Source organism: Haematobia irritans, chromosome 1, assembly GCF_050003625.1.
Source record: "Haematobia irritans isolate KBUSLIRL chromosome 1, ASM5000362v1, whole genome shotgun sequence".
In the NCBI taxonomy this organism is placed as follows: Eukaryota; Metazoa; Arthropoda; class Insecta; order Diptera; family Muscidae; genus Haematobia; species Haematobia irritans.
Genome location: NC_134397.1, coordinates 142,179,359 through 142,195,895, shown reverse-complemented (window position 1 = coordinate 142,195,895; position 16,537 = coordinate 142,179,359).

Genomic DNA, 16,537 nt, shown 5'->3' with positions numbered 1-16,537 from the left:
GAACTAAAATAAAGTTAAATTGGCTTTAGTGAAATAGAGAGTTCACTTTTTTTTGAGTGTATGGATAGATTCCAAAGTGGACTAACCCGTTTCTAAAGCGGGCTAACCCATTCGGGCCACTGGTGTTCGTTAACGGAGATAGCTATGGTGTTGTGCCGACTGGTGCTCCCGAACGGGGCTGGCGATGATATTGTGCCAACTGGCGCTCGTGGAACGGGGATGGCGATGGTGTTGTGTAGACTGGGGCTGGTGTCATTCTCGTGCCTATTTGACTTCTGCGACTAGAAGACGAAAAAGGGAGGATTCGGCTATACTCACACCGGGGATGCGAACAATTCGCGCATGCGGACGAACCGCGTATGCAAACTAACTGCGTATGCGAACAAATCGCGTATGGGACGAACCGCGTTAGGTAGGTGCTAGTATAGCCTTTGCAACGAGAGGATGGGAGGAGATGAAGCGTTGGTTACAATAGTTGGATGGGAACGGATGGCTTTATGTACAAATGCGAACGAATCGCATTAGGATGAATCGGGTGCTGCTTTCGGAAGTTCGTCTGCGGTAAATGCCATTCGCTTTAATGTTCGTCAAGCTTCGGGTGATTCATCCCATCGTCTCAAAAAAACACCAAGTCTTAAGCCGACGGTAACCACAACTAAACGAGAACTCCCCACATACTCTCTATCTATGTTGGGTGTTGAAAATCACTTCCTCCCTGTATTACTTGTACCCCAAATAAAAATGACTTTAGGCATAGCAAAATATTGATAAATATGCGTATGGTAAACAGTGACGCAGAGCAAATAGACAGGTACAGTGGTACTAAGAAAACTAAATATGAAAATATGTACGAACAATTGGCTTGTTCCAAAATGAGCCATAATATTGTGTTGGGGACGAATTACACGCTTCAGTTACAGGTTGCAAGAGCTCCAGCAAACTATAACTCCCCGTCTTTTGGGCTCTGTTTCATTCGGGGTTTTCTGGAGCTTATTTTCATACCGCTCAAACTTTGGTTTTATTCTTTTCTATATAATGATTGGGGTCCTACTTCAATCGAAGAGTGTACATCTCTAGCTTTTTATATCCCCACTAAATTAAACAATGATTTCTTATTAATATTACGATGCAAAAGTGTAACAAAATTTATCAACAGCGTTGTTTTTTACTTCATTCCATTGGAGAAGTAAAAACAAGGAATATAACTCCGCGAAATCTACTCCTAATCATGCAGGTGAAAGAAAATATGCATATCGTAAACATGTTGCACAAAGGCTCTCATAACGATATCGTGGAATACATGCCACCAATTGTGTGGTTAACACAAGGCATGCAACATCGTTCGCATTGCAGTTTAATTTGCCAGCCATTCATTCCTTCCTAACCTCAAAATGAAGGGTTGATTTCCCATATCCCATTGATTTCCTGCAGAGTTCTCTGGCACCGGAAGCATGTTTTCTACAGTCATTCGATTATGGTATGCGTGTGTGTGTGTAGGTATACGACTATGTTTTGATATTATTGTAGTATTTGTAATTAATATTAGAATGTATGTATTTTTATGACTTTATTCATGCGGTGTTTATAGGAACATAAATACTCGTAGCACACAAATCCACAGCATTGGGAAAACAAATCGGGCACTACTTAACAAAAATTTGATGAGATACGACAATAGATGATTATGGTGAATGGTGTTCACGTTTCAATTACATGCGTTTATGAATGAACGGAATCAAAACTGAGAGCAGTCGTTCTCAGTCAGAAAACTATGACGGCCGATGGCGTACACAAAAATAAAAATCTAATTCAATCACGAAATTAATTGATCCAATTATTTTTATCGTTTTTTTAATTTTAATTCAATCACGAAAATGATAGTATCAATTAAAAAATGTATTACTTTCATTAGCAAATGCCGTTTTTAATTGATTTAATTAAAAAATTAATTGATTTTGAATTTGAATTTTTAATTGGAAATATTTTGGTGATATTTTTTCTGTGTAGTTCAGGATATTCTCATCAAACAATACTGAATATATTGGATATTGGTAGATCTACTAACCAATATCCTTTTAAAATGACCACTGCTAAGTAGCAAAAATTGTAACATCTACTCAAATTGTCCTTTATTTCGAATACATATGTAACGTCTGATAAATCATAAATGCTATTTTGTACAATTGCATTAAAATTGATCTAGCTTTATATTTCCCATATTTTTTATACCCACCACCATAGAATGGTGACGGGGGTATAATAAGTTTGTCATTCCGTTTGTAACACATCGAAATATCGATTTCCGACTATATAAAGTATATATATTCTTGATCAGGGAGAAATTCTAAGACGATATAGCCATGTCCGTCTGTCTGTCTGTCTGGCTGTCTGTCTGTAATCACGCTACAGTCTTCCATAATAAAGCAATCGTGCTGAAATTTTGCACAAACTCGTCTTTTGTCTGCAGGCAGGTCAAGTTCGTAGATGGGCTATATTGGTCTAAGTTTTGATATAGCCCCCATATAAACCGACCTCCCGATTTGGGGTGTTGGGCTTATAAAAACCTTAGTTTTTATCAAATTTGCCTGAAATTGGAAATCTAGAGGTATTTTATGACCACAAAGAGGTGTGCCAAAAATTGTGAGTATCAGTTGATGTTTAGGTATTGCCCCATATAGACCGATTTCCCGATTTTATTTCTTGGGCTTCTAGAATCCGTAGTTATTATCCAATTTTGTTGAAATTTGAAATCTAGAGGTATTTTAGGACCATAAAGAGGTGTGCTAAAAATGGTGAATATCGGTCCAGGTTTTGGTATATCCCCCATATAGACCGATCTCCCGATATGGGGTCTTGGGCTTATAGAATCCGTAGTTTTTATCCAATTTGCCTGAAATTGGAAATCTAGAGGTATTTTAGAACAATAAAGAGATGTGCCGAAAATTGGGAGTATCGGTCCATGTTTTGGTATATCCCCCATATAGACCGATCTCCAGTTTTTACTTCTTGGGCGTCTAAAATCTGTAGTTTTTATCCAATTTGCCTGAAATTAGAAATCAAGAGGTATTTTAAAACCCTAAAGAGGTGTGCTGAAAATGATGAGTATCGGACCATGTTTTTATATAGCCCCCATATAGACCGATCGCCTGATTTTATTCTTGGGCTTATAGAAACCGTAGTTTTTATCCAACTTGCCTCAAATTGGAAATCTAGAGGTATTTTAGGACCATAAAAAGGTATGCCGAAAATGGTGAGTATAGGTCCATGTTTTGATATAGCCATCAGATAGTCCGATCTCCCGATATTACTTTTTGGGCTTCTAGAAACCGTAATTGTTGTCCACTTTGCCTGAAATCGAAAATCTGGAGGTTTTTAGGAATATAAATAGCTGTGCAAGAAATGATTTTATTTTTAGGCTTCTATAATCCGTAGTTTTTATCTAATTTGCCTGAAATGAGAAATCTAGAGGTATTTTAGGACCTTAAATATGAGAGCCGCAAATGGCGTGTAGTGGTCCATGTTTTGGTTTATCTCCCAAATAGACCGATCTCCCGATTTTACTTCTTGGGCTTTTAGAAACCATAGTTTTTTTTTCAAATTTGCATGAAATTTTAAATCTAGAAGTATTTTAGGTACATAAAGAGGTGTGCCGAAAATAGTGAATATCGGTCCATGTCCATGCACTGATAATGAAAATTGCTTGAAACTGAATTATAGTTTCCAGATTTTACTTCTGGTAATCATTTAAATAATGGGGGTAAAAATCTACAGATGTTAGATTTTAAATCAAGGCGTTATTTCATCGTTTTCTTGCACACTTGCATACGATGTTTATGATTCCTCTAAAACTCAAACAAATATGGTTCTTATAAATCCAGAATCTGATCTAGTCTTCATAGGTAAAATCTTTGAATTTATCTTCGGGAAGTGTACTGGTTGAACTGATCTGCTTGTCATCAAATCCCCCTGAAATTTTCACAGGAAACTATAATATTTGATTCATGGTGGTGGGTATTTAAAATTCGGCCCGGCCGAACTTACTGCTTTATATACTTGTTTTTTTACTAACATTGTGTTTCATCCAAGGACGTTAATTGTTTTAAATTTTAATTCTAGAGATTTTGTGGTAGTACAAAAAATTGTCTCCAAATCGTTTCAGATATAAATATTTGTATATGGGAATATAAACCTTGATAATAATAACTCCCAACAAATTTGAAGGAGTTGAGATGGTAACGCAAATTTTGGTCTACATAATGGTGAAGGGTATAATATAGTCGGCCTCGCCCGACTTTAGATTTACTTACTTGTTTTATTCTAATTTTTACCGATCCGGTTGATATTTGGAACTCTGATTACCGTACGAAAATCGGTTTATTTCTGTTTATAGTTATTTATAGACTCGTTTATAAAAACTGATCAAGAATTGAATCGAACAGGTATTTAATCCGCCTTTTCTTTTCTCTATATGGACTAACTTACAGCCGGCTTAAGTGTTTGTTTTTAAATAAAGTGTTGAAAGTTTAATGCAATGACCATTGTCTGTATATGTATGTCCGCTCTTTATGCAAATATTCAGCTATTCCGTTTTTATAGTTCCACACCCGAAGACTATGACGGATTTTCCACCTTCCAAAACCCACTAAGCATCGTCTGCTGCGTGCCGAGTACGTTTGCTTTTTAATTTCATTTCTTTCCATAGTTAAACGTTATATTTTGCCATAATTTTATTAGGTTTTCCGCAAAATAGGATCATGTTACTTAAGAAATCTGTTGCACGCGATTTCAACATTGCAAATAAGGCGTTAATCGTTAGTTTTACGGTGGTCATATTTGCTACGTCTACAACGAGAGGGGTCATCGTTTGTGTAGATATGAGACGGAGACTTTTGTGGACTCATTAAATTTTTTATTTATGAGAAACTAAGTTTTTATTTTTTATTATTTGCAAGTTTATTGTTTTATTCCATACAAAAATATTTATGTCCTATGGAAAAACATGCATATACCCTCCATATGGCGCACCAACTTTATTAGGTGTGTCATTTCTATTGCAGGAAATAATTGCTGATTGCAGAAATAAGTCAAAGATTTCTGAAGTGGTATATTTAAGCTAATTTTTGATTGCAAGGACGAGTTTGTTTGGCACTATAGAAATTTCCGTCGCTTGTGCCAATAACTTTGTTGGATTGAGGTCAACCCTTCTTTAATAATTGTGAAAATTTGATCGAAATTAATTAAATCGTCTTTAAATTTGTTAACTTTTCTTTCCTGACTATAAAAGTAAAAAGCGTTCAAAAATATTAGATGTTTTTTACTTGAAACAGTCCATAATTTCTACTTGAAGTCGAGTCTGAATTTGCAAGCTTATGTTGCTGTTAACACGTTCTCATAGGAATGCGATATAACATTATCATGTACGCGAAACTCAAATTTAAACAAACGTGTAAACTAGAAAGTCGGGCAGCGCCGACTATATCATACCCTAAACGACCCCTACTGAAGTAGTAAACGTAAGCATTTGTGGCGTATCATTGATATATGCTTGGGAGATAAACCCACGGTTGCCACAGTTGGTAGACTTATACCAAAAATGGTAGACTTTTTACTGTTTGGTAGATTGGAAGAATTCTAGATGCTTTGGTAGATTTTGCAAAATATTCCTCTCCAACTAAGAGGTAGTTCAAAAATTTTGTATAATAACTACCGTAACCCGGCCCGCTTCGCTGCGCCTCTCGAAGCATATTTTCGTTAACTTAGTCAACCCTATCCATAAATCTGAAAACAAATTCGAAACGATTTGAGTAGGGTCTGGGGAAGTCTGGCACAAAACTCAAGTACTGATTAATCACTCAAATGTTTCCACACACGTGTCCCGTACATTTCAAAAAAAATCGGACTACTTGGTTTTTCGTTTATATACAGAAATACATCTGCACAGTAAAACGGACCGGCTTAACAAACGTCGGGTAGTAATGAAGCACCAGCTACGTTGCCTGCCAACTTCAAGTAAATTTAAGTTTTTTACTTAAAAAAGTCTGGCAGAAGCTTGTGGAACACACGAACCGATTTCCCCGGTTTTGCATTCGTTGGAAAGGTCTCGTGCTCCGTGAGGTTTATAGCAAAGAAAATTCAAGAAAAGTTTCAACGGAAAAGAGGGATTTTTTTATATACAGCGCTCATTACAAAAATGTATAATTTGAATTCGTCGCAATTGGTTTTGTTATAAAATAATTTTGTTTTTTCACATGAAAAATGTTCGGAGAACGTAGAGGGTAATCATGTGGTGAAAATAGGGTACCACATTTGTTAATATCTGGTGGAGGAGAGTGACATCCCCCTTGCCAGACTTCTTCAAAATTGGGCCAAAGTTTTCCAATTTGGGTGAAATTTCGAAGGTAGGTTAGTGGCGATGTCTAGACAAAGACCCGCTACTTTATTTTGTGATATTTGGTCGCGGAGGTGGACCACCCTTTATACGACTTTTGTTAAAAGTCGTGTAAAAAAAACAAAAATTCTCTGATTTACTTGAGATTTACAGAGGACACGCTGTGAAGTTTTGAATTTATTATGGGGTATCCGATTTTTTAATATTTGGACGTGAAGGGGGACCTCCGTCTTGCCCGACTTTTTGAAAATTGGAACAAATTATCCGATTTGCTTGAAATTTTCACGGAAGGTCGATATTTGTTCGAAGAGGGGGCTTCCCCTTTGTCCCACTTTTTTAAAGCACAGTGAAAAAAATTTTAATTTTGTCGCATTACTGAAATTTTACGGAGAACTTGGGGGAGATTATGAAATTTATATGAGGTGTATGATTTTTTAATATTTGGTCGGAACCTTCTCCTTACCCCACACTATGGCACTTGAAGGAAAGTTTACAGACTTTCTTGGAATTTATAGAGAAAGTGAAGTCCCTTTACAAAAAATAGAGCAAAATCTAACCTTCTCCGATTTACTTGAAATTGGGAGAAGATGATTAAATTTATACAAGGTATATGATTTTTCGATGTATGGGTGCTGAAGGGGAATTGCGAAGTTAGGTGGTTTACGATATCTGGTCGGGGAGGAGCGAAGGAGGGGGTTCCCTTTTGCCCGATTTTTTGATAATAGAAAGTAGAGGATTGTCGATAAATGGGAACTCGGTACATAATTTTATGATTTTTCCACAGGCTTCTGCCAGACTTTTTTAAGTAAAAAACTTAAATTTACATGAACTTGACAGGCAACGTAGAGGGTGCTTCATTTTCCGGTATATGTTTACTTTTACTTTTTTCGATTTATTGGACGGTATGTTGAGGAGAAGTATACATCCCCATGACAAACCACTGGTTGATATTCACAGGAAATTTAAAAGATTGTCCAAAGATTTGAATACAGAAAAATTAAAAAACAAAAAAATTGATTGCAAGGGAACGCCCCCTACCCGGAGTTTGTTAAGCCGGTCCGTTTTACATCTGCATAGCCTCCCTATTTCTGTATATAAACTAAAAACCAAGTAGTCCCTTTTTTGTTTTTTAAATATACGGGACACGTGTGTGGAAACATTGGAGTGATTAATCAGTACTTCAGTTTTTGTGCCAGACTTCCTCTGACCCTACTCTTTAAAAGAGTTCAAATCGTTTCGAATTTGTGTTCAGATCTATGGATAGGGTTGACTAAGTTAACGAAAACATGCTTCGAGAAGCGCAGAGAAGCGGGCCGGGTTACGCTAGTTTTCTATAGAAATAAAGTTTTGACAAAATTTTCTAGAGGAATAAGATTTTGAAAAAACTTTCTATAGAAATAAAATGTTGACACAATTTTCTGTACAAATAAAATTTTGGCAAAATTTTCTACAGATATAAAATTTTGACAAAATTATCTATAAAAAAATGTTTGATAAAATTGTCTATAGAAATAAAATTTTGACGAAATTGTCTATAGAAATAAAATGTTGAAAAAATTATCTATAGAAATAAAATCTTGACAAAATTATCTACAGAAATAAAATTTTGGCGAAATTGCCTATAGAAATAAAATTTTGACGAAATTATCTATAGAAATAAAATCTTGACAAAATTTTCTATAGAAAAAAAGTTTTGACAAAATTTTCTACAGAAATAAAATTTTGACAAAATTTTCTATAGAAATAAAATTTTGACAAAATTTTCTACAGATATAAAATTTTGACAAAATTATCTACAGAAATAAAATTTTGACAAAATTTTCTATAGCAATAAAATTGTGACAAAATTTTCTATAGGAATAAAATTTTGACAACATTTTCTATAGAAATAAAATTTTGTACAGATAGAAAATTTTGACAAAATTTTCTATAGCAATAATATAACAAAATTTTCTATAGAAATAAAATTTTTACGAAATTGTCTATAGAAATAAAATTTTGACAAAGTTTTTTATGGAAAAAAAAATGTTGACAAAGTTTTCTTTTAAAATTAAATTTTGACAAAATTATTTATAGAAATAAAATCTTGACAAAAATTTTTATAGAAATAAAATGTTGACAACATTTTCTATTGGTATACAATTTTGACAAATTTGTCTATAGAAATAACATTTTGACAAAATTATATATAATAAAAAAATGCTTGATAAAATTGTCTATAGAAAAAAAAATCTTGAAAAAATTTTGTGTAGAAATAAAATTTTGACAAAATTATCTATAGAAATAAAGTCTTGACAACATTTTTTTATAGAAAACAGGTATATACGGCCGTAAGTTCGGCCAGGCCGAATCTTAAATACCCACCACCATGAAACAAATATTAGGGTTTCCTTTCAAATTTCAGGGGGGGGGGGGGTTTGAAGACAAATCAAGCAGGGCAGATCAACCAATACACTTCCCGGAGATAAATTTAAAGATTTTACCTATGAAGGCTATATCAGATTCTGGATTTGTAAGAACCATTTTTGTTTTAGAGGAATCATTAACATCTCTTATAAGTGTGCAAGAAAATTATAAAATAACGTGTTGATTTGAAATCTTAAATCTGTAACATAGATTTTCACCCGAGAAGTAAAATCTAGAAATTTTACATTGAGTTTCAAGCAATTTTCATGATCGGTGCGCCGTCTATACTCAAGAAGTGAAATTTCAGGCTTTCTAGAAACCCAAAGGAGTTAAAGCGGGAAATCGTTTTCCATTTCCGGTGTATCTCTTTATGATCCAAAAATAATTCTAGATTTCGAATTTCATACAAATTGGATAAAAACTACGGTTTTTATAATCCCTAGAAATAAAATCCGGAGATTGGTCATTATTGGGGATATACCAAAACATGAACCAATACACGCCCTTTTCGGCACACCTCTTTATTGTCATAAAATACTTCTGATTTCCAATTTCAGGCAAATTGGATAGAAACTACAGTTTCTATAAGTCCAAGAAGTAAAATCGGGAGATTGGTCTATATGGGGGATATACCAAAACATGGACCGATACTCACTATTTTCGGCACACCTCTTTATGGTCCAAAAATACCTCCAGATTTCCAATTTCAAGCAAATTGGATACAAACTTCGAATTCTAGAAGCCCAAGAAGTAAAATCGGGAAATCGGTCTATATGGGGGCTATACCAAAACATGGACCAATACTCACCATTTTCGGCACGCCTATTTATGGTCCTAAAATACCTCTAGATTTCCAATTTCAATTTTACGGTTTCTATAAGACCAAGGCCCAAAATCGGGAGGTCGGTTTATATGGGGACCATACCAAAACATTGACCGATGCTCACCATTTTTGGCACACGTATTTGTGGTCCTACAATACCTCTAGATTTTCAATTTCAGGTAAATTGAATAAAAACTGCGGGTAAATTGAATAAAAACTGCCCAAGAAGTCAAATCGGGAGATCGGTCTATATGGGGGCTATACCAAAATATGGACCGATACTCACAATTTTTGGCACACGTATTTGTGGTCCTACAGTTCCTCTAGATTTCCAATTTCAGGTAAATTGAATAAAAACTGCGGTTTCTATAAGCCCAAGAAGTAAAATCGGGAGATCGATCTATATGGGGGCTATACCAAACCATGGACCGATACTCACCATTATTGGCACACCTCTTTATGGTCATAAAATACCTCTAGATTTCAAATTTCAGGCAAATTGGATAAACACTTCGATTTCTATAAGCCCGACCCCAAATCGGGAGGTCGGTTTATATGGGGACTATATCAAAACCTGGACCGATATAGCCCATCTTCGAACTTGACCTGCCTGCAGACAAAAGACGAGTTTGTGCAAAATTTCAGCACGATTGCTTCATTATTGAAGACTGTAGCGTTATTACAACAGACAAACGGACATCGTTATATCGTCTTAGAATTTCTCCCTGATCAAGAATATATATACTTTATATAGTCGGAAATCGATATTTCGATGTGTTACAAACGGAATGACAAACTTATTATACCCCTGTCACCATTTTATTATGGTGGGCATAATAAAATATTGACATGTTCTATAGAAATAAAATTTTGACAAAATTTTTTATTGGGATAAAATTTTGACAAAATTTTCTATAGAAATAAAGTGTTGACAACATTTCCTATAGAAAAAAAATTTTGACAAAATTTTCATTTTTTGGACAAGTTGAATTGTTTAAGTTGCTGTTGAGAATACAATCGCGCTCGTATGCCGAAACGTTACAAGTACGTATATTTTCAAAAATGTCAAGCTTTACGTTAAATCTGTCAGTTGGCATATTGCAACACTACGGTTGCTCAACCCAGCCAACAAAAAGGCAACCCTCGTATAGATTGGATATTAGCTCTCATATTGTCTCACACACAGCTTCACTATGAATGTAGGAAAACATCCTTTTGTAGTTAGCTTCATTACATTATCATAATTACGAATTACAAGAGTTTTGTTTGAAAATTGCCGCAAGCCGTACTCATGTTAACATGTTTTAATAATCGCCTTTTCACTGCTGCTTAAATTGCTTTGTTAGTCGCTTGCTTTTGTGCTAACACTTTAATTATTTCATTATGTTGGAAATTGTTTTATTGCTTGTTTTAACGTCATTGTTTTTTGTAGTTTTTGCATTTGGAGCGCTCTAGAAGAAGTGCATACCAATAAAACAATTGGGTCTTTAGCATAAAATGATGCATTCACAGGGGGGGGGGGAGGGGGGTCTTAAGTAGGCGAAAATTGCCATGAAACAATGGCCGCAATTAATACCCTCATGCTGAACAATAGTTATCTATGCGAGTTGTATATATTATGATTAACAGATATATATGTATATATACAAACAAATAAGTAAAGTCTAAAGTCGGGCGTGGCCGACTATATCATACCCTTTACCAATATGTAGACCAAAATTTTTGATACCATCTCAACTCCTACATAAAGGTTTGACACTTTAATTCCCAACAGTGAATTGAGCTGTAGACAAACCCCAGGGAATAAACGTTATATAGATTCCTACATTGATGGCTCCAAATTGGATGGACAAGTGAGTTTCGGTGTATATTCTAAAGACCTGGAACTTCGAATAGCGAAGACATTACTTACTCACTGTAGTATTTTTCAGGCTGAAATATTAGCAATAAAAGAGGTGGCAAATTGGCTGAGAAGTAATGTTCCAAAAAATGTTGGCATTATTATATATATATATATATATATATATATATATATATTTACTCGCAACGCATAATTTGGGGTCCTAAAAAAACCATGATTTTTTTAATGTGGTTGGGTTAAATTACTCAATGCTATTACATTTAAACTGATTTCCCCAATTTTTGACCTACCAATTATGATATATATCCCATTTTACATACAACGCATTCTTTCGCGACAATTTCTACAAATACCGTTTACTTCGAGGACGCGTCCTCAAAGACACCGAAGCGTATGTGAAAAATATATGGAGAATCGTGTTGCCACATTTTCGTTCATATTTCTTTTTTAACACGCCGGCTTTGATTTTATAGTGTGTGAATACATCCATAGCGAATGTCGGTAAGCGATATTACATAAATTTCTTATGGAGGACGACTTTGTTACCGAACAACAATAAAGGTTCGCGACGAAAAACCAAAATGGAATTCATTTCATCGGAAAACGTCGCCGTCTACATGTGGTTTCAATAATTATGGTAACACAAATTGTACATAGCAGTCTTTCAAAAATTCAATTCAAAATTTTGTAACTCGTTCACAATCATTTTGAAGCATATAATAGCCTGTTCCCCTATATGAAATGAAGACATATTTTCGCATTTCAAACGAAAGAAATTTGATTTTGAAAGCACATAACTTTATAGTTTGGTGTCGATAGGAGTCAAACACAAAGAATACGAACAACAGGATTTAAAATATTCAAGCTAAAAATTTAAAATAAACATTTTTAAGCTGGGTATTAAGTACGAGTAATCTTGGAAAACTACGATTTTAGTTTTCGAAGATTATGTTCATGGTCTAAGTATCCGCAGTCTTTAAAAAAAATCCAAACGAAATTTACTTTCAAAAGTAGAAACCCCCAAACTGATTCGAGTGAAACTTGTCTTACAAAAGGGTTTCCTACGATAAGGTGGATTTTTGGCAAGTTTTTTTTTTGGGATTATTTTTACTAAACATTTTCTCTTTAAGCTGAGTACTATGTTCAGTTTTCAAGCTGAAAACCAGCTTATTTTCATGGTTACTTTTTTAATCAATTAATTTAGAAATATTAAATGGTTCGCAATTAATACATTGGATCATTTCCATCCATAATTTGAAAAGACTTAATAAAAATGTTACCGTCTTCATGTACATTTTTGCGCTTTTAATTTAGTGTTTTGGTGAAAAACTCGAACATAGTACTCACCTTTAGAATACACCATTTATTCCTAATATACAATTTTTGTCTTAAATTTTGTAAAAAATGCAGAAATTTTTTGTAAAAGTGGTAAAATATTTAAATTTTGAACGATCGATGTCTCGAAAACTAAGGATTTTCGGCAAAGCATTGATGAAATATTTACATTTTCAACGATCGATGTCTCGAGAACTAAGCATTTTTAGTAAATTTTTTTTACTTATTATTTTCTCTTTAGAATACACAATTTATTCCCAATATGTATGGTTTGTCTTAAATTTTGTTAAAAATGCAGCCATTTTTCGAAAAAGTGGTAAAATATTTCATTTTCAACGATCGTTATCTCGAAAACTAAGCATTTTTGGGAATATGTTTACTAAACATTTTCTCTTTAGAATACACTATTTATTCCTAAATTACAATTTTTTCTTAAATTTTGTAAAAAATGCATCCATTTTTTCATAAGAGTGGTAAAATATTTAATTTCTCAACGATCGATTTCTCGAGAACTAAACATTTTTAGTCCAATTTTTACTTAATATGTTATCTTTTGAATTTTGTTAAAATGAAGGCATTTTTCGTAAAAGTGGTAAACTACTGAGATTATCAACGATCGATATTTCTTGAACTAAGCATTGTAAAGTAAAATTTTTACTCAATATTTTCTCTTTAGAATACACCACTTATTTCCAATATGTATAGTTTGCCTTAAATTTTGTAAAAAATGCAGCCATTTTTCGAAAAAGTGGTAAAATATTTAAATGTTCAACGATCGATATCTCGCGAACTAAGCATTCTGGCCAAAATTTTTACGAAACATTTTCTCTTTAGAATACACCATTTATTCCCAGTATGTATAGTTTGCCTTAAATTTTGTAAAAAAAAGTGCAGCCATTTTTCGAAAGTGGTAAAATATTTAATTTTTCAACGATCGATATCCCGCGAACTAAGCATTCTGGCCAAAATTTTTACTAAACATTTTCTTTTAAGAATACACCATTTATTCCCAATATGTATGGTTTGTCTTAAATTTTGTAAAAAAATGCAGCCATTTTTCATAAAAGTGGTAAAATATTTAAATATTCAACTATCGATATCTCGAGAACTAAGCGTTTTTAGTAAAATTTTTACTTAATATTTTCTCTTTAGAATACACCATTTATTCCCAATATGTATAGTTTGCCTTAAATTTTGTAAAAAATGCAGCCATTTTGCGAAAAAGTGGTAAAATGTTTAAATTTTCAACGATCGATATCTCACGAATTAAGCATTCTGGCCAAAATATTTACTAAACATTTTCTCTTTAGAATACACCATTTATTTCCAATTTACAATTGTTGTCTTAAAGTTTGTAAAAAATGCAACCATTTTTCATAAAAGTGATAAAATATTTAAATGTTCAACGATCGATATCTCGAGAACTAAGCATTTTTAGTCAAATTTTTACTTAATATTTTCTCTTTAGAATATGCTATTTATGCCCAATTGTCATGTTTTGTCTTAAATTTTGTTAAAAATGCAGCTAATTTTCGAAAAATTGGTAAAATATTTAAATTTTCAACGACCGATATCTCAAGAACTGAGCATTTTTAGTCAAATGTTTAGTTAATATTTTGTCTTTAGAAGACACCACTTACTCACAATATTTATTTATTGTCTTAAATTAAAAAAAAATGGAGCCATTTTTCATAAAAGTGGTAAAATATTTAAATATTCAACTATCGATATCTCGAGAACTAATCATTTTTCGTCACATTTTTACTTAATATTTTCTCTTTAGAATACACCATGTATTCCCAAAATGTATAGTTTGCCATACATTTTGTAAAAAGTGCAGCCATTTTTCGAAAAAGTGGTAAAATATTTAAATGTTCAACGATCGATATCTCGCGAACTAAGCATTCTGGCCAAAATTTTTACTAAACATTTTCTTTTTAGAATACACCATTTATTCCGAATATGTATAGTTTGCCTTATATTTTGTAAAAAATGCAGCCCTTTTTCGAAAAATGGTAAAATATTTAAATTTTCAACGATCGATATCTCGATAACTAATCATTTTTCGTCAAATTTTTACTTAATATTTTCCCTTTAGAATATGCCATTTATGCCCATTTGTCATGTTTTGTCTTAAATTCTGTTAAAAATGCAGGCATTTTTCGTAAAAGTGGTAAACTACTGAAATTTTCAACGATCGATATCTCGAGAACTAAGCATTTTTAGTAAAATTTTTACTTAATGTTTTGTCTTTAGAAGACACCACTTACTCACAATATTTATTTATTGTCTTAAATTTTAAAAAAAAAATGGAGCCATTTTTCATAAAAGTGGTAAAATATTTAAATATTCAACTATCGATATCTCGAGAACTAATCATTTTTCGTCACATTTTTACTTAATATTTTCTCTTTAGAATATGCCATTTATGCCCAATTGTCATGTTTTGTCTTAAATTCTGTTAAAAATGCAGGCATTTTTCGTAAAAGTGGTAAACTACTGAAATTTGCAACGATCGATATCTCGAGAACTAAGCATTTTTAGTAAAATTTTTTCTTAATATTTTCTCCTTAGAATACACCATTTGTTCCCAATATGTATAGTTTGCCTTAAATTTTGTAAAAAATGCAGCCATTTTTCGAAAAAGTGGTAAAATGTTTAAATTTTCAACGATCGATATCTCACGAATTAAGCATTCTGGCCAAAATATTTACGAAACATTTTCTCTTTAGAATACACCATTTATTCCCAATTTACAATTGTTGTCTCAAATTTTGTAAAAAATGCAACCATTTTTCATAAAAGTGATAAAATATTTAAATGTTCAACGATCTATATCTCGAGATTAAGCATTTTTAGTCACATTTTTACTTAACATTTTCTCTTTAGAATACACCATGTATTCCCAATATGTATAGTTTGCCTTTGTAAAAATGCTGCCATTTTCCATAAAAGTGGTAAAATATTTAAATATTCAACGATCGATATCTCGAGAACTAAGCGTTTTTAGTAAAATGTTTACTTAATATTTTCTCCTTAGAATACATCATTTATTCGCAATATGTATAGTTTGCCTTAAATTTTGTAAAAAATGCAGCCATTTTTCGAAAAAGTGGTAAAATGTTTAAATTTTCAACGATCGATATATCACGAATTAAGCATTCTGGCCAAAATTTTTACAACACATTTTCTCTTTAGAATACACCATTTATTCCCAATTTACAATTGTTGTCTTAAATTTTGTAAAAAATGCAGCCATTTTTCATAAAAGTGATCAAATATTTAAACGATCAATATCTCGAGAACTAAGCATTTTTAGTCACATTTTTACTTAATATTTTCTCTTTAGAATATGCCATTTATGCCCAATATGCATGTTTTGTTTTAAATTTTGTAAAAAGAAAAAAATTAAAATATTACAATTTTCAACGATTGATATCTCGAAAATAAGATACCGCAATTTAAGTCATTTATAGCAAATACTTTTTATTTTGTACCAAACTTTTTGTAATTTCCATCAATAATGGCAGAAAATGTGAAATTGTGTTCATATGACGTATGAGCATTTTATTTATATTTACTTTTCTTTTTTACCATTTTGCTTATTATTTATTTTTTTCGGAGGAATCGGTGATCTTGTGCATTTAAGGGTAAATTACGCTATGGTTGTGATGTGTATTGCGTATTCGAAAGTAATTTGCCACAACTCTTAAAATTCAACAAC